The sequence below is a fragment of the Lontra canadensis genome, unplaced genomic scaffold (genome assembly GCF_010015895.1).
Source record: "Lontra canadensis isolate GAN:19392208 unplaced genomic scaffold, GSC_riverotter_1.0 scaffold172, whole genome shotgun sequence".
NCBI lineage: Eukaryota > Metazoa > Chordata > Mammalia > Carnivora > Mustelidae > Lontra > Lontra canadensis.
This window is the reverse complement of record NW_022631166.1, coordinates 115,911-135,713: the sequence shown is the minus strand read 5'-3', so window position 1 is coordinate 135,713 and position 19,803 is coordinate 115,911. Positions and strand designations below refer to the sequence as shown.

The following is a 19,803-nucleotide window of genomic DNA, read 5'->3' as shown; positions in this document are numbered from 1 at the left end:
TTTCAATGACAGAAGGAGCCCTTTGTTGACCCTTCCAAGCTCTGCCCCTTTTCACCTACTCACTGATTTTTCCCACCTTCTCCAATGTCATCTCAGGTGCAGTCTTGTTTGGCCCTACCTCTAGAAGCCCCCCTGCCCTTTCTGTGGTAGGGACTCCACACCTTTAGAGATTGTTGCACCCTCTGCATCCATTTTCTTTATTGCCCCCACTGCCTCCAGTCAGGCCCCTCTGTCAATAGCTTCCCCTAGGAAGCAATCACCTTGGTAGTTGCCATCTTCACCACAGTCATCACAGCAACCAGTTCAACACTTGGGCCCAAACACAGACTGAAGCATCCCTACTGCCATGTCTGCCACAGAGGAATGAAACCCACCACAAGGTGGCCAAGACAGAGATAATGGTGGGATAGACCATGCCTCCAAACTACTCAAGTTATCTGGTTCCTGCAGAAGGGTCAGATGGAATTTGGGAATTTACGGAAGATTGGCTTCCCAGGTAGTTGCAAGAACACTTCAGGAAAAAAAGTTTGGGTAGGAGGTCTCCCAGCCCATAGTTGAGGACAGGGATGTCCAGTCAGCAGAGAGGAGGGTCAAGAGGAGGGCAATGAGGAAATGGTAGAGGAGGAAGAGGAAGAGAACTATGACCATGAGGAGAAGGAAGTAGAGGATAAAGGATAATACACCACAAGGAGGTACAAGAGGAGGGTGCCAAGTCATCCTTATAGGGACCCATGAGTTCCCAATAGCATGGTTTTGGTCCCTGTTTCATGATGTCATCTGTTCTGTTCTACAACTTATACATTATAATGACCACCTCTTGGTTCAACCCCATGTAAGTCACATGTTGGTAAATCATGGTACCTGGGAACCAGCGGCTCCAGGAAATGGACTCAAACGTCCTGAGGGCAAGGACCTAGAAGAAGGAGTATAGAACTGGGAGGGTGAGTATGTGGCAGAAGGAAATGACACCCAAGTGTCCAAGGAAACTGCCTAGGGGCTACATGCTAGAAGGCAGAGAACCAGAGGTTGCCAAGGTACAGGAGAGCAAGTCCCCGTTTCAGAGGTATTCTTTGAGGTGGGGGCCTGTGCAGCCAGAAGGACTGAAACTAACAAGTGGAAGCAGTGCCCTCAGGCCCTTGCAGCCATGGTTGGGACACCCAGCTCAAAGGCAGGCGGTGCTTAGCATTTGCCTTTAGTGGTGAAGCAGTGGGTCAAAACTCTCAAAAACCTTCAGGCCCAATAAGCACAAGTAGAAGCTCAATTCTACCAAGATCTTCATGATCTAAAGAAAAAGTATGCGGCCTTCTACCAACCTTTGTTTGGTAAGATATCTGAGATCATCAATGCAATCCATGAGCCCACAGAAGGTGAATGTCAGTGGCAAGTAGGTGTCCATGAAGGCGCATGGGGGAAAATGGAAAGAGAGCCTTTGGGAAAAGGGTCAACAAATGGCATACCTCACTTTTGGTTGATGGCTTTTTAAAATGTGAAGACCCTTGGGAGGATGGTACAAAAAAAGAAAAAAAAAGATGAACTTGTACTAGAGCACTTGAAAGATGTAAAAATTAAATTTTCAGGGTTCAAGGAACCGAAGAGCTTCATCATAGAATTTATCTTCATGTCCAACGAATACTTTTTCAATGAAGTCCTGACTAAAACATACCAAATGCAATCAGACCCAGATGACTCTCATCCGTTCTTCTCCAAAGGGCCAGAAACTATCAGTAGCACAGCGTGTGGGATCTACTGGAAAGAGGGGAGAAATGTCACTGTGAAAACAAGTAAGCTGCAGAAATGTGAGGGCCACAGAAGCATTGTATCCACCACCAAGAAGATGCCCAGTTATTATTTCTTCACCTACTTCTTCCTCCTGACTCTCTTGAGGGCAGAGTAGTCAATGTCTCCATCAATTATAAATTGGGTTATTTTTTTCCATAAAGTTCTGGTCCCAAAGTCCATATTATTCTTTAATAATGAAGCCAGTGAATATAAGTGTGGAAGCTCCGATGATGAGGCCCAAGAAGCTGGAGGTGAGGAAAAGAAAGCAGAAGTGAAGAACCTGAAGAACAGCCTGAAAAGGACCTGGACCCAGGAGAGAGCAGTTCCTGAGAACCCAGGTATCTGTGTGTAGCTTTGTGTATCACCCATCCATTCCTGACATGCATTACTAAATTAGTAATAGATGAAAGTGAGAAGGAGAAAAGAAAGAATAAAAACGGAAATGAGAAGGACCTGAAAAGGACCCAGATCCAGTAGAGTATAGCCTGGGAGAATCCATGTTGAATATCACTCAGCCATTCCTATCATACACATGTTATATTCTTACATTTTCTCCTTAAATCTAATAATTAAAAAATGTTCTAAATTTATTTTTATAAACCACTTTCATTGTTAAAAATTCACACATATACTAGATCATATAGAATGCAGGACATACTGAAATGTATTTCTTTCACAGGCATACTACTCTTGGAGCTGAAATTTTAAGATTTCTACAGGTGGGAAATTTCAGACCTGGTAGTTGATATCATATTTGTTTAGAATGCAGTTACTAGAACAAGTGGCTAAAGTGACTGAAACATACTGAAACATATGGGCCTTCATAATTGGTGGCCACTTAAATGCAGTCTCTTGTACTAACTAGGAGGCAATGCCTTGGAGAATGTGGTTACCTACAAAATTGTGAAAAAAAAATGAATTTCAAGGGATGCCTGGGTGAGGGTCCAGTCAGTTGAGCATCCAACTCTTGATTTCAACTCAGGTCATGATCTCAGGGTTTTGAGATCAACCCCTGAATAAGGTTCCATGCTCAACAGGGATTCTTTGCCTCTGCTTGGGATTCTTTGCCTCTCCCCCTCCATCTACTCCTCCCCCCCACTTGCTTTCTCTCTCTCTGTCTCTCTCTCTTTCTCTCTGTCTCCCTCTCTCAAATAAATAAATAAATATTAAAAGATGAATCTCAAGTAGGACCACATTTAAAGATTAATTCCTTGGGAAAAGATATTTGCAAATGACAGTACAGACAAAGGGCTGATATTAATCTTGTTAAGTAAAAGTTAAAATTAATGTTTGTGTTGACCTCCCCAAGTCAATCAAAGCCATACCACAGTTCTGTCTCTCTAACTGGAATAACTCAAATTTTTGTAACAGCCATGTTTATTTATTTATTCTGATGGTGAGGTTGTGAGGGCTTCTGCAAAGCTACTTACTTGTTTGTTTGCTAGCTTCACTGTAGAATGATCAAACATTATTTAACTCCACACATCATTATTAACTCCACACATCATTATCCATTTGCAGGGTATAGCTTTTAGCACTTCCTGAGGAATGCAATTCCCCAAATATGACAGGCTCAGTTTCTCTACTTACGGTCAAAACAACATAGGGTACTTTGTTAGAGTTAGTTTCACTTCTCCAGAAGCTTAATTTTTTTCCTTCACTTTCATCATACATGTTTGTCCAATGATTATTTACACCATTCTGCCTTAGCATTGCCTCAGTATTGGTTTGTTTTCTCTGAACCTGTATAGCTCATCTTCATTAAGTTTTTTCCTCCTTATTAGAGTTCAGGTGACTGTTATAACTGAGCAATTTTCATTCATTATATGAATCTCTGTTTAATAAAAAATTTACTCACGTATATTACATAGTTTCTACTTTTTAACCTGAATCTTCTTTAACTCCAGGTTTTAACTTTTTTTTCATATTTTTTCACCCATTTATTCATTTATAGCTTTGAAAGAAGATTTATTCTGTATACATTTATTCTGTATACCTAATACATGATATTAGGAATTCCTAAGGACCCAATCTTCAGATACTTTAATGTGTAGGTTTGCTCAGGGATTTAGACTGAGGACCCAAGGCCCATTGGCAAGCTACTCAGACCTGAGGCCTTTAAGGAACATCATCAGGCATATCTAAGACATGCATCCATTCCCTCATCTTTGAGTCTTGGAGTCATTCATGGCAACTGGGTGTTGGTATTGGATTTGGGGCTTTGTGAGCTTTAAGAACTGTTTCATCCTAGGTATCTGTTATGGTCATCCTTAAAAGCGATTGAAACCCAGGTCTGTGTGTCTGTTGGAAAGGACAAAACTATTAATGTTCCTTTGTGTCCTCCATAACCCACTGTTTGAAAAGCTTTTGTCCTTCAATTTTTTTTGAGAATTTTTACTACCTTTAATATTTTATTTACTAATTTGTTTATTGGATTAGGAAGGATATAAATAGCTGATGTTTAGATTAAGGGTCTACCCGTGAGGATGAATTTGTATTTTCTAGTTTGCATAGAAACCTAGCAATAACTTTATCAGAACTTTATAATGACAACCTGTTTTCTACGACACCTGGTTATGCAAATATATCCAGAAACAGAAATATTCTAATTGTGTAATATATACTTCTTATTCTGTGATTTAAGATGACATGACACCTGTGATGGGAGGGTCTGGTGATATTTGAGTTTCAGAAATAGAGTTTGCCAAACATATTTTAATAACCTAAATCTCTTCCCCCACTTCTCACCCCATCTCTGGTGATTCCTAAATCTCTTCTCCCCCCCACCCTTCTCACCCTATCTCTGCTGATTCCTGTTGCTACTTCTTTTTTGCTATCTCAATGTCTCTCTTTTTATTCCCTTTCATGATTCCAAAACTTTTTTAAAGATTTTATTTATTTATTTGAGAGATAGAGAAAGCACAGAAGTGAAGGACAGCACAAGCTGGGTGAGGGGCAGAGGGAAAAGCAGACTCCTTGCTTAGCAGAGAGCTGAATGTTGGGCTCAATCCGGGAACTCCGGGATCATGACCTGAGCAGACGCTTAACTGATTGAGCCACCCAGGCACTCCTAATTCCAACTTTTTAAGACAATATATCATTAAAGCCTATTTAAATAACTGTTTTGTGTTATTTTTTTTTCTTTGCATTTGATTTTCAAGAACTTCACCATAATGTATTTAAGTGTGATGTTCTTTGTATTTGCTTTGGAGTTTGTAGCATTTCTTGAATCTTTGGATGCTTTTCAATGTTATAGAAGTTCTCTATTTTCATTTTATTTCCTATATTTCTTCCATTCATTCTATATTCCCTCTCATTCTGAGACAGTAATTACATCTTCCTTTAGCCCTTTGCATCAAGGTTGTTATGTCTAAGACAAAGGACCTTAATTTAGGCTGATGATTCAAAGCTGGGATTCAATCTTTGAGAGGGCTAATCAATTTCCAGTTAATTTTTTTAAAGATTTATTTATTTATTTATTTGACAGAGAGAGAGAGATCACAAGCAGGCAGAGAGGCAGGCAGAGAGAGAGGAGGAAGCAGGCTCCTTGCTGAGCAGAGAGCCTGATGCGGGGCTCAGTCCCAGGACCCTGAGATCATGACCTGAGCCGAAGGCAGTGGCTTAACCCACTGAGCCACCTAGGCGCCCCTCCAGTTAATTTTGATTCTTAGTAATATTCTAGTTCTTCACAATGCTTTACTGAAATTTTGGGGCATTGATAGTGCTTTTTCTCTGTACCAGATGCAAAAATCCAGTTTTTATTTCTCAAGCTTCATGATGCTGCTGTAAACTCTGCTCAGCTCTTAAATCTCTCAGATGCTGCTTTCAAAATCACCAAATATCTTATGGGGAAGCAGTTTGCCAAATTCAGGTCTCACCACTTCATGTACTTTTAGGATTCTTTTTTCCTGCAGATTTGGCTGCCTCACTAGTTTTCTAATATCTTAAAACAGGTAGTTTTTATCCTTTTTTCTTCTTTCTCATATGTTTTTCTCAAGAAGATATGTTGTCATTTCCAAAACCAGAGATCTAAGTGGACAAATTTTATTATTTGCATTATTTTTATTGAAGTAGGATTAACATACAGCGTTATATTAGTTTCATGGCATGATATAATGATTTGACAATTTTATACATTAATCCATGCTCATCATGATAATCGTACTCTTAATCTCCTTAACCTACCACACCCATTCCTCCACCCACCACCCCTCTGGCAACTACCAATTTGTTCTCTGTATTTAAGAGTCTCCTGTTTTATTTGTCTCTTTTTTCTTTATTTATTTTGTTTCTTAAATTCCACATATGGCTAAAATCATATGGTATTTGTCTTCTCTGTATGACTTTTTTTACCTAGCATTTTATTCTCTATGTCCATCCATGTCATTGCAAATGGCAAGACTTCATTATTTTTAATGACTTAGTAATATTCAAATCTTTTTTATCCATTCATCTATCTATGGATAGACACTTGGGTTGCTTCCATGTATTGGCTTCTGTAAAGAATGCTGCAATAAACTTAGGGGTGCATATATCTTTTCAAATTAGTGTTTTAATTTCTTTGGGTAAATACCTAGTAGTGGGATTATTGGATCATATGGTAATTCTATTTTTAATTTTTTGAGGAAGTCCCATACTGGTTTCCATAATGTTCCCTAGATAGGATAACAGTAAATGTCTATAGAGACTGCTGATTTTCCTTTCAAGGTGCTTTATGGAGTTCCTTACTTAGGTTATGCAAGTTATGTGTGTACTCATTTCTACACATCTTAATCAAGATGTAATATGAAGCTTTAAAAATATTTACCTTAATATGTGCTATATAGTATACCATTGATGTTTTAACATATATGTTTTCCAATTACTAGTAATGTTAAGCAAATTGTCACATGCTGTTTGGGCATTTGCTTCTCTCATTAACTTTTTCATGGAAGTTATAATATGTTTGATTATTCTCTGAAATTGTTCCAGTTCATGATCACTTGGTCTGCAGACAATATTTCCTTCATAGTTCCAATCTTTGTGTACATATAATTTATTTTTGCTGTGTTTAAAATATTTTTGCTACAGGGGCTCCTGGGTGGCTCAGTGGGTTAAGCCTCTGCCTTCGGCTCAGGTCATGATCCCAGGGTCCTGGGATCGAGCCCCACATTGGGCTCTCTGCTCAGCAGGGAGCCTACCTCCCCTTCTCTCTCTGCCTGCCTCTCTGTCTACTTGTGATTTCTGTCAAATACATTTAAAAAAATCTTTAAAATGTTTTTGCTACATTTCCAGATATATAGTGTTAAATGAATGCATTTGGTTGTTGATGATTGATTTAAAAGTTGTGTTCAAAAATGGTAAACTGGATGATAAAAAGTTTTTGGTATTGAGGGTATCTTTTGTGAAGGTCTTGCCAAATTTTTTCAATATTCTAATATATATGTGTAAAAAACTGTGAATTCTCTTTCTTCTTGATACAAAGTTCTACACATCTATAAAATTATGCTTGTTATTTTTGTTTTCTACCCATCTGTATTCTTACATAATTTTGTTTGTTATATCTCTTATTTTCTAAGCAAATTATGTTATAATCTCTCAGGATGATGATGTCAGCTTTTGTAGCTTTATCACTCATTGTTTTAAATATTTAAATCTTTAATTATAAGTTCATAAAGCATTATATATTGCCTTCTTGTGGTTTATTACTTAAGACATTTGACAAACTATCACAAAATTTCTATGGGAAAGTAAAGGTACATCAAGAACCAAGAACTATTTACATATATATATATAATTTAGATATATATATATAAATTTCTCTAAAATATATATTTTATTTATTAAATTTTCATTAAAAATTTATAAATAAAATAATAAACAAATAATAAAAATAAATTTTATAAATAAATTAATTAAATATTTTTATAAAAATATATTTTATAAAATATATATATTTCAGAAAGAGAAAATACATGTGCATGTGAGGGGGAGGGGCAGATGGAGAAGAGAGAGAATCTTAAGCAGGCTCTATGTCCAGCACACAGCCTGATGTGGAGGTCAATCTCAAAACTGTGAGATCATGACCTGAGCCAAAATCAAGAGCCAGATACTTAACTGACTGAGCCACCCAGGCACTCAAGAATGATATTTTTAAAGACAGTCTTTAAAGAGCTTAGTTTTTATTATAATAAAAAGATTTGCTAAATCTTATTTTTAGATAATATTTCTGTGAAGGATTTTTGCTTTTCCAAAGGCTGGTATTAAAGTAAGAGCAGGAAGTTTCTGACATTGAGGTAAAGGAGAAAAAATAAGGAACTGCTACATTGGAGTCATGGTTGTATTTGGGAATGGGATTAAAGTAAATGTTATTATTTTGAAGCAATTCATCATCAGGATTTTCCCTTGTACATATACTTTTAAATTTACAGAGGTAGAAGTGATAATTTAAATATATTTTCTAACTTAGGAATTCCAAAAATCTTTTCGCTGGAGAAATGTAGGCTACTTTTGCAATAGGCATATCTTTTTCAATTAAAAAACTATGATTGGGGGCACCTGGGTGGCTCAGTGGGTGAATCCTCTGCCTTCAGCTCAGGTCATGGTCTCAGGGTCCTGGAATCGAGCCCCACATTGGGATTTCTGCTCAGCGGGGAGCCTGCTTCCCAACCCCCTGCCTGCCTCTCTGCCTACTTGTGATCTGTCAAATAAATAAATAAAATCTTAAAAAAAAAACAATGATGGCAGAGTTAAAAAGCATTACAGAAATGACTTTTGTGGGGAGGTAGATAACATAAAAATCAAGGAGATTGAAGCAGTAGTCAAAAATCTCCCAACAATCAGTCATACACAATTCATAGCACTCACCATGGCACATACCTTCCCTATATATATATATAAAATGGAATACTATGCAGCCATGAGAAAAAAAATTAAATCTTGCCATTGCAATGACATGCATGGAACTATGGGGTATTAGGCTAAGCAAAATAAGCCAATTAGAGAAAGAAAATATCATATGATCTCACTGATGTGAGGAATTTGAGAGGCAGGGCAGGGGATCATGGGGGAAGAGAGGGAAAAATGAAACAAGATGAAACCAGAGAAAGACAAAGACAATCCATAAGAGACTCTTAATCTCAGGAAACAAACTGAGGAGGGGTGTGGGGTGAGAGGAATGGGGTGCTGGAGGAGAGTGGGGTGAGAGGAATGGGGTGGCTGGGTGATGGACATTAGGGAAGGTATGTGCCATGGTGAGTGCTATGAATTGTGTATGACTGATTAATCACAGACTTGTACCCCTAAAACAAATAATACATTATATGTTAATTTAAAAAATCAATTGATTTTTAATGTATGGATTTAATTCTGGACTCTTAATTTTATTTCATTGATCTATGTATCTATCTTTATGCTAGTACAACACAATCTTTATTACTGTAGCTGTCACCTTTGCGAGGTGGGGATCCTGGTGATCGGAGTCGAAGTGATGGGACTACTGACTGATGATCAGTAGATGTCTTTATTTCTTACAATCACTTCTTTTATACCTTCCACAAGATCTGAGTACAAACAGAATATAGATTTATGTGCAGGGCATGGGCTATGTGTGAGATGTGATTTACGCAGGCAATCAAGTGAGACAAGTGAACAACAACGATTATCTCTTAGCTTTAAATGACAGTATCTCTTAGCGTTAAATGACAAGAGCAAGTTAAGGACTCTCCACACTTATCAGATCTATTAAAGGAGGACATGAAAACACTCCAGGGATCTTCCCATGTTTATTCCAGACATCGGCCCAGAAAGACTCTTGCCCTCCATCTCCTGGAGTTTTCTCACAGGATTCTACACGACCCCAGTCACATTGGTGAGGATCCGGGTTGTGTTCCAACAGTGGCTTTGTAGTAAGTTTTGAAGTTGGGAAGCTGAGTTTCCCAACTTTGTCCCTTTCAAGATTTATTTGGCTAGGCAGGGTCTCTTGAAATTCCTCTTGAACATTAAGATCAGCTTGTGTATTTCTGAAAAATAAAAAAAGACAGTTGGAAATTTTATAAGGATTGCGTTGACTCTGTGCATCAATTTGAGAAGTAATGTCATCTTAGCAATATCCAATTTTCTAATCTGTGGACTCAGAATATATTTCTATTTATTTAGGTCTCCTTTAATTTGTTTCAGCAACGTTTTATATTTTCAGTGTACAAGTCTCACACCCCTTGATAATATTTATTCCTAAGTGCTTATTTTTCTGCTAATTTAAGTGGAATTTTTTCCTTAATTTCTTTTTTTTTGGATTGTTATTGATAGTATACAAAAAAATACAGCTAATACTTGAGTATTCATCTTGTATCCTGCAGTTTTGCTGAATTTGTTTATTAGCTCTACTAAGGGTTGTTGTGAATTTTTAAGGAGTTTTTATACCATATCATCTGTAAATAGAGATAGTTTTAATTCTTTTCCAACTTGAATGTCATTATTCTTTTTTTTCTTTTCTAGCTGTTCTGGTCAGAGCTTCCAGGAAGATGTTGGATAAAGTGGTGAAAGTGGGTATCTTTGTCTTGTTCCTAATCATAAGAACAATTTTATGATGTTAGATGTGAATTTTTCCATGTTAAGAAAGATCCCTTTTATTCCTCATTTGTTGAATGTTTTTATCATGAAGGGCGATAGATTTTGTCAAACACTTTTCCTGCACCAATTACAGTGATCATTGGGATTTCTCTTCATTCTATTACTGAAGGTCATCCTATTGTTGATTTTTATGTGATGAACTACCCTTGCATTCCTGGGATAAATCCCAGGATTTGGTCATGGTTTATAATCCATTTAGTGTGCAGCTGGATTCAGCTTACTAATATTTTGTTGAGAATTTTTGCATCCATATTCATAAGACATATTGGCCTATAGTTTCCTTTTTTCCTTTTTTTGTAATGTTCTCATCTGACTTTGTTATCAAATTTAGCCTCACAGAATAAATTAGGAACTATCCTTCTGTTCAAGTTTGTGGAAGAATTTGTAAAGAATTCGTGTTATTTTTTTCTTAAAATGTTTGGTAGAAATCCCCCACTGAAGCCATCTATTACTGGGATTTTCTTCTTCCTTGGGGATAGTTGACTAATATTTAATCTCTTAACTTGTTACAGACCTTGTAAGATTTTCCACTTCTTGAATCAGTTGTGTTAGTCTGTGTGACTCTAAAAATTTTTCCATTCCATTTAAGTTATATAATTAACTAGTATATGATTGTTCATAACCTCTTATATCCTTCTTATTTTCTGTAGTTTAGTAGTAATGTCCTGAATTTCACTTCTGATTTCATTAAGTTGAATGTTTTCTTTTTTTTCCTAGTCAGTCTAGCTAAAGATTTCTTAATTTTGTTGATTTTATTAAAGAACACAGTTTTTGTTTTATTTTTCTCTGTATTGTTTTTCTATTCTTCATTTCGATTATACCCAGTATAAACTTTATTATTTCTGTCCTTCTATTATTTTGAGAGTATGGTTTGTTCTTATTTTTCTGTTTCCTTAAGGCATAAGGTTGGGTAAGTATTGAAAATCTATAAAGAACTTATAAAACCCAACACCCCAAAAATGAATAATCTAATCAAAGATTGGCAGAAGACATGATTAAACATTTTTTCAAAGATATCCAGATGGCCAACAGACAAATGAAAAGGTGCTCAACATCACTCATCATCAAGGAAATGCAAGTCAAAACTACAATGAGATATCACCTCATACCTGTCAGAATAGTTAAAATAAACAATATAAGAAATAATAGGTGTTGGCGAGGATGTAGAGAAAGGGAGAAACTTCTGCACTGTTGGTGCATTGGCAAACTGGTGCAGCCACTGTGGAAAACAGTATGGAGTTCCCTCAAAAAGTTAAAAATTGAACTATCCTACAATCCAGCAACTGCAATACTATGGGTTTACCCAAAGAACACAAAAATACTAATTCAAAGGGATACATACACCCCAATTTTTATTGAAGCATTATCTACAATAGCCAAATTGTGGAGGAATCCCAAGTGTCCACTGACTGAGGAATGGATTAAAAAGATGTGGTAAAATGGAATCTTATTCAGCACCCCCCCCCAAAAAAAGAATGAACTCTTGCCATTTGCAATGACATGGATGGAGCTAGAGCGTAGATCTAGCTATGTATTTCCCCTTCAGGTCCACCTTTGCTGTATCCCATAGGTTTTGGACCCAAGTGTATTCATTCTCATTTGTTTCCATGAATTGTTTAAGTTCTTCTTTGATCTCCTGGTTGTTCCAAGCATTCTTAAGCAAGGTGGTCTTTAGCTTCTAGGTGTTTGAGTTCCTTCCGAACTTTTCCTTGTGATTGAGCTCCAGTTTCAAAGCATTGTGATCTGAGAATATGCAGGGAATAATCTCAGTCTTTTGGTATCAGCTGAATCCTGATTTGTGACCCAGTATGTGGTCTCTTCTTGAGAAGGTTCCATGTGCACTTGAGAAGAATGAGTATTCTGTTGTTTTAGGGTAGAATGTTCTGTATATATCTATGAGGTCCATCTGGTCCAATGTGTCATTCAATACTCTTGTTTCTTTATTGATTTTCTGTGAAGCCACTCTTCTGACCTTTCCAATGTGGTATTTCCTGGCCTCTGTGGTGCAGGGGTATGTTTCAGTCTCACCCTTGCATTCTGGGATTTTCAAAGTGGTTTCTTGTCTATGTATAATTGCTAGATGATCTTCTTATGAGGGGAACTGATGTCAGGAATGATCTATGTGCATTTCTCTTGAAGTATGTTAGATTCACTCATACAATGAAGTACTATGCACCAATTAAACAAGAAATTACTAATAAATTTGACATGGATGAATATAACATGATGTTTACTAAAAGAAACCATCCACACAAAAGAATATAAGCTGTATGATTCAATTTATATGAAGTTCAAGAAAGATCAGAGAAAACTAATTTATGTTGATACAAGTCAGAAAAACTGTTGGCTCACTAGCTACGACTATTGATTGGAAAAAGGCATAAGAAAGTTTTCCATAATGGAATAAGTGTTCTGTATCTTGAACTGTGTGGTGGTTATAAGGGTGTTTTTATATATAAACTGATATTGAGCTGTACAATATTTATTTTAATTTTTGAAATGTGTACCTCAACTGAAAAAAGTGAAATACCATGGGAAAAAACATGTTAAAAAGATAAAATTGCTAATTTAAAAATCAATACATTTTGGGAGGAAGAGTTAAGATGCCAGATGAGTAGGGGGACCCCAAGTTTGTCTTGTCCCTCAAACACAGCTAGATAGTTATCAAATCATTCTGAACGCCCAAGAAATCAATTGGAGGTTTGAGAGAACAAAACCTGCAAGTCTACAGAGAGAAAAATGACCACCTTTTGGAAGGTAGGAGGAGCAGAGAGTTGACTTCGGGGGATATAGTTATGACCAGGAGGGATTCTGCTTATGGAGGCTACTGCAAAGTATTATAAGCAGTGGAGCACAACATCTGAACTTTTAGAAGTCTGCTACAGTGAGGACTGGCCTGGCTTAAAGGTGCTCAAGTAGCAAAGTGGGGCAGAACCCTAGGTATGACAGCATGGTCTGAGGATCCACTGGGTTCTAATAATAAAAGATGGTGCCAACCATGCTGCATTGTTCCTAGGCATAGGAGCTGGGAAGCTGGGTGAGTGCAGTGGATCTTGGTGCCGGATTTCTGCTCTCTTTTACCATAAACTGCCAACCACAGTATAGTCAGCAACCGCTTTCCTGGTACTGACTGGCAAATGGCAAAAACATGGTGAGACCCTCCCCTGGAAGAATAGCACAGGTTTATGCCACAGGAGTCCTTAAAATTTGGAGTTTTGAAACTCTATCTCATGCCTGAATTAAAAAAAGAATACTTCAGGCACAAGCAAAAAGCAAGGTGAATGCCAGATTCAGATGGAAATCAGGGACACAAGAGGGGTGACTGGTTGCTCTTCTCTGAGGACTCACTGAAGAGGGGGGAGGAGGGACTTCCAACTCCAGGTCTAGAGAGTACAGTGCCACTCTATTCATCCCCCCATCAGCACTGAAAGCCTTCAAAGAGTAAAAGAGCACCATTTAGTGGAAGCCAGAGTGGCTTACATCAAGCCCTATCCCCCCTGTAGCCTGGAGGAGCATTTCCACTGAAATAAGTCAGCCAGAGAATCAGCACAGCAGGCCCCTCTCCCAGAAGACCAGCACAAACCACTCATTTGCACCAAGAGTACTGATCAGAGTACTGCAAAGCTGCAGCTCTAGGAGAAATAAAATCTGGCTTCCTTTTTAATTTTATTCTTTCTTTCTTTATTAACTTTTCATTTATTTTCTTATTTTTTCAATCCCTTTTTAATTTTTTAATTATCTTTTAATTTTATTTTTATATATGCTCTTCATATATTTTTAAATTGTTTTTATTTTATTTTATTTTATTTTGGGATCTAGATTCTTTTAACAAGCAGACCAAACACACTCAGGATCTAGGGTTTTTTTGTGTGTGTGTGTTTTTTTTGGGGGGGGGTTGTATTTTTTTAAAATTTGTGTGTATGTGTTTGTTTCTTCTTTTCTTTTCTGAATAAAATGACAAGACAGAGAAATTCACCCCAAAAGAAGGAAAAGGAAGTAGAACTCATGGCCAAGGATTTAATCAATACAAATATAAGATGTCTAAACTAGAATTTAAAACATGATTCTAAGAATACTAGCTGGGTTTGAAAAAAGCATGGAAGACACTAGAGAATCCCTTACTGCAGAGATGAAAGAATTAAAATCAGGTCAGTCTGAAATTAAAAATGCTGAAACTGAGATAATCCCAAATGAAGGCCATAAAATTGAGAATGGATAAGCAAAGGAGTGAATCAGTGACCTATAAGATAAAACTATGGAAAATAATGAAGCTGAAAAGAAGACATAAAGAACGGTAATGGACCACAAAAGTAGACTTAGGGAACTCAGCAACTCACTAAAATTTAATAACATTCATATCATGGGAGTCCCAGAAGATGAAGAGAGAGAAATGGGGGCAGAAGCCTATTCAGGCAAATTATACTTAAAAACTATCCTAATCTGGGGAAGGACACAGACATCAATATCCAAGAAGTACAGAGAATTCTCATTAAACTAAAAAAAAAAAAAAAAGCTGACCCTCACCAAGGCATATCATAGTCAAATTCACAAAATACACAGACAAGGGAAGAATCCTGCAATCAGCAAAGGGATAAAAAAGTATTTAACATACAATGGAAGATAAATCAGGTTCACAGCAGATCTGCTCACAGAAACCTGATAGGCCAGAAAATGCAGCATAAAATATTCAATGTGCTGAATTGGAAAAATAATCACTCAAGAATTCTTTATCCAGCAAGTTTGTCAATCAGAATAGAAGGAAAGATAGTTTCCTCTACAAACAAAAACTAAAGGGGTTCATCACCACTAAACCAGCCCTGCAAGAAATTTTAAGAGGGACTCTTTGGAGGAAAAAAAAGACCAAAAACAAGAAAGACTAGAAAGGACCAGAGAACATCACCAGAAACACCAACTTTACAGGTAGCACAATGGCACTAAATTCATATTTTTTGGTAATCACTCCAAGTGTAAATGGACTGAATGCTCCAATCAAAAGACATAGAACAGCAGAATGGATTAAAAAAAAACAAGATCCATCTATATTCTGCCTACAAGAGACTCATTCTAGACCTAAAGACACATGCAGATTGAAAGTGAGGGGATGGAGAACTATCTATCATGCTAATGGATGTAAAAAGAAAGCTGGTGTGGCCAGACTTATATCAGACAAGCTAGATTTTAGAACAAAAACTGTAACAAGAGATGAAGGAGGACATTAATACCATAATTAGAGGACCTATCCATCAAGAAGTTCTAACATTGTAAATATTTATGCCACCAACTTGGGAGAACCCAAATATATTAATCAACTAATAATAAACATAAGGTCATTGATAACAATGTAATAATAGTAGGGGACTTTTAACAATCCACTTATCGCAATGGACAAATCATCTAAGCAGAAGATCAAACAAGGAAACAAGGGCTTTGAATGACACACGGGACTAGATGGACTGAACAAATATATTCAAGACATTTCATCCTAAAGAAGCAGAATACACATTCTTTTCAAGGGCACAAGGAACATTCTCCAGAATAAATCACAAACTGGATGACAAATCAGCCCTCAACAAGTACAAAAAGATCAAGTTTGTACCCATGCATATTTTCAAACTGCAACATTATGACAACTGAAGTCAACCACAAAAAAAATTTTGGGAAGAACTCAAATACATGGAGGTTAAAGAACATCCTACTAAATAATGACTGTGTTAACCAAGAAACTAAAGAAATTAAAACATTATATATATTAATATATATAATGTTTTAATTAATATTTAATAATTTAATTAATTTATTTATATACTATAATTTATATATTATATATAATATATTATATATAATTTATATATTATAATTTAAATGAACATACATATATATGTGTGTGTGTGTGTGTGTGTGTATATATATATATATATATATGAAAGCAAATGGAAACTGAAAACATGACAGTCCAAAATCTTTGGGATACAGCAAAGAGGGGAATTATATTGTAATACGGGATTACCTCAAGAAGCAAGAAAAGTCTCAAATACACAACCTAACCTTACAACTAACGGAGCTAGAAAAGGAACAGCAAATAGAGCCTGAAGCCAGCAGAAGAGGGGAAATAAAGATAAATAAAGATTAGAGCAGAAATTAACAATACAGAAACAGAAACAAAAAGCCAATAGAACAGATTAATGAACCTAAGAATTGGTTCTTTGAAAGATTAATAAAATTCATACATCCATAGCCAGACTTATGAAAAAGAAAAGAGGAAGGACCCAAATACATAAAATCATGAATGAAAGAGGAGAGATCACAACCAACAACACAGAAATACAAACAATTATGAGACTATTATAGAAAAATTATATGCCAACAAAATTGTAATCTGGAAGAAATGGAAAAATTCCTAGAAACCTACAAACTACCAAAACTGAAACAGGAAGAAACAGAAAATCTGAACAGACCCATAAAGAGCAAAGAAATTGGATCAGTAATCAAAATCTCCCAACAAACAAAAGTCCTGGGTAGGACGGCTTCCTAGGGGAATTCTACCAGACATTTAAAGAGTTAATACCTAGTCTCAAACTGTTTGAAAAATAGAAATAGAAGTAAAACTTCTAAACTCATTCTAGGAAGCCAGCATTACTTTGATTCCAAAACCAGACTAAGACCCAACTAAAAAGGAGAATTACAGGTAAATATCCCTGTTGAACACAGATGAAAAAATTCTCAATAAAATGCCAGCAAATCAAATTCAACAGTACATTAAAAGAATTATTCACCATGATCAAGTGGGATTTATTCCTGGGCTGCAGGGGATGTTCAATATTCAAAAATCAGGGGCACCTGGGTGGCTCAGTGGGTTAAGCCACTGCCTTCTGCTCAGGTCATGATCTCAGGGTCCTGGGATCAAACCCCGCATAGGGCTCTCTGCTCAGCAGGGAGCCTGCTTCCCCCTCTCTCTCTGCCTGCCTCTCTGCCTACTTGTGATCTCTCTATCTCTCTGTCAAATAAATTAATAAATAAAATTTTTAAAAAAATTCAAAAATCAATCAACTTGATACATTAATAAAAAAAAGATAAGAACCATATGATCCTTTCAATAGATGCAGAAAAAGCATTTGACAAAGTACAGCATCCTTTCTTGATAAAAACTCTCAACAAAGTAGGGATAGATGGATCATATCTCAATATCATAAAGACCATATAAAAAAAGTCCCACAGCTGATGTCATCCTCAATGATGAATAACCCAAAAGCCTTTCCTATAGTCAGGAACAAGACAAGGATGTCCACTCTCACCATTACTATTTAACATAGTACTGGAAATCTTACCCTTAGCAATTATACAACAAAAAGAAATAAAAGTAGGCATATGAAGTTGATGAAAACTTTGTGTAGAAGCTGATGATATAGAGGGCAAAACTAGACAATAATTCTAATAATAATTCTAACTAGAATTATTACAAAATTATAATTATAACCTAAGTATCAGGTTAACTTTTAGTTTCGTTGACTGTTTCCTTCATTGTGCAGAAGACTTTTCTTTCTTCTCTTTCTTTTATAATTAGAATAATAATTCTAATAATTCTACCTGGATATGTAGGAACATGAAGGATTTTTCTCTCTTTACTGGAAAAAGAAGTTGAATTCGAGCCATTTGGCACCTTACACCATATACACTCTGTTCTCAGTCCAACAAGAGGGGGAATTTACCTTTCAGATATATAAGGCTGACATGACATGTAGAGGCTTTTGAGAATATCATTAAAGGCTCCAGAACTTTTTGATGTAGTTTATGGAAACTGCCAGCTTTATTGACATGGATGATGAAATATGGCACTACTTTCTAGTATTTGAGAAGTATAAGGATGGAGCTATGCTCTTTGTGACCATAGGCTACACGACAGTCTATAAGTACTATGTGTACCCAGACAAAACTCAACCCAGTGTAAGTCAGATGCTGATACTGACTCCATTTCAAGGTTTAGGTCATGGTGCTCAACTTCTTGAAACAGTTCATAGATACTAAATTGCATCTCCTTCTCTTCTTGATATTACAGAGGAAGATCCATCCAAAAGCTTTGTGAAATTAAGAGACTTTGTACTTTTAAGCTTTGTCAAGATTTACCATTTTTCTCAGGAAAAGCTGACACAAGGTTTTAACCAACTTATGACAATAGAGGCACAACAAGTTCAAAATAAATAAGCAACATGCTAGACAGGTTTATGAAATTCTTTGACTACTGGTAACTGACATGATTGATGCTAAACCATACAGAAGCTATAGACTGGACATTAAAAGAAGACTAATTAGGCAACATAAGAAAAAACAGGGAGATCTTGTTAAAATGAGAAAGAAGTGACAAACCGGATGAACCAAATAGAAATTTTCACCAAAAACATGGACCATTAAGAGCTGGAAGAAAGCTTTCCAGAACTTGTGAAAGACTACCAATGTGTTATTGTATGCCACATTCAAGAGTAAAGATTACTGGACTCTGTACAGGAAGTTTGCAAATTTCTATGCATTGTGTTGTGGAAAAGCTAATGATGAATTTAATTTTAAAATCTTGTAACATTTATTAACACTAAAAGTTATTTATCTTGTCTTTGAATATTTTCTTTTGGAGAGATTGTATATTTGAAAATAGTGTTTAGAGTCTATGCACATATATTACATTTAAAAAACATATATAGCTTCTGATATACCACTGTAATTGCTTCCCTACTTAATGGCATAATAAATGCTTAATTGTGATTTTAAAAAGCTTATATAACTCAACACCAAAAAATGAATTATCCACTTAAAAAATGGGCAGATGTCATGAATAGATATTTTTCCAAAGAAGACAACCAGATGGCCAACAGATACATGAAAAGATGCTCAACATCACTCATCATCAGAGAAATACAAATCAAAACTACAATGAGATACCACCTCACACAATGGATAAAATCAATATCCCAAGAAACATGTGTTGGTGAGAATGTGGAGAAAAAGAAACTCTCTTGCATTGTCAGTGGGAATGCAAACTGGTGCAGCCACCATGGAAAACAATTTGGAGGTTCCTCAAAAGGTTAAAAATAGAACTGCCTTACAATACTGCCTTGCACTATTAAGTATTTACCCAAAGAAATTAAGTAATTTAGTAAATTAATTAAATTATTAATTCACAGGGGAAATTGGAGGGGGAGACGAACCATGAGAGACTGTGGACTCTGAAAAACAATCAGAGGGTTTTGGAGGGGCCGGGCGTGGGAGGTTGGGTGAGCCTGGTGGTGGGTATCATGGAGGGCACTCATTACATGGAGCACTGGGTGTGGTGCATAAACAATGAATTCTGGAACACTGAAAAGAAATTTTAAATATAAATAAAAATTTAAAAAATAAATACATATAAAAAGTTAAAAAGAGACAATA

The 19,803-nt window shown here is 36.2% G+C and overlaps 2 pseudogenes; both read left to right on the top strand.

Moving 5' to 3' along the window:
- The first annotated feature begins 1,414 nt into the window (after positions 1-1,414).
- LOC116860224 lies at positions 1,415-2,109 on the top strand (annotated as a pseudogene).
- A 7,429-nt stretch (positions 2,110-9,538) lies between these two features.
- On the top strand, positions 9,539-18,867 carry LOC116860234 (annotated as a pseudogene).
- Positions 18,868-19,803: the final 936 nt, after the last annotated feature.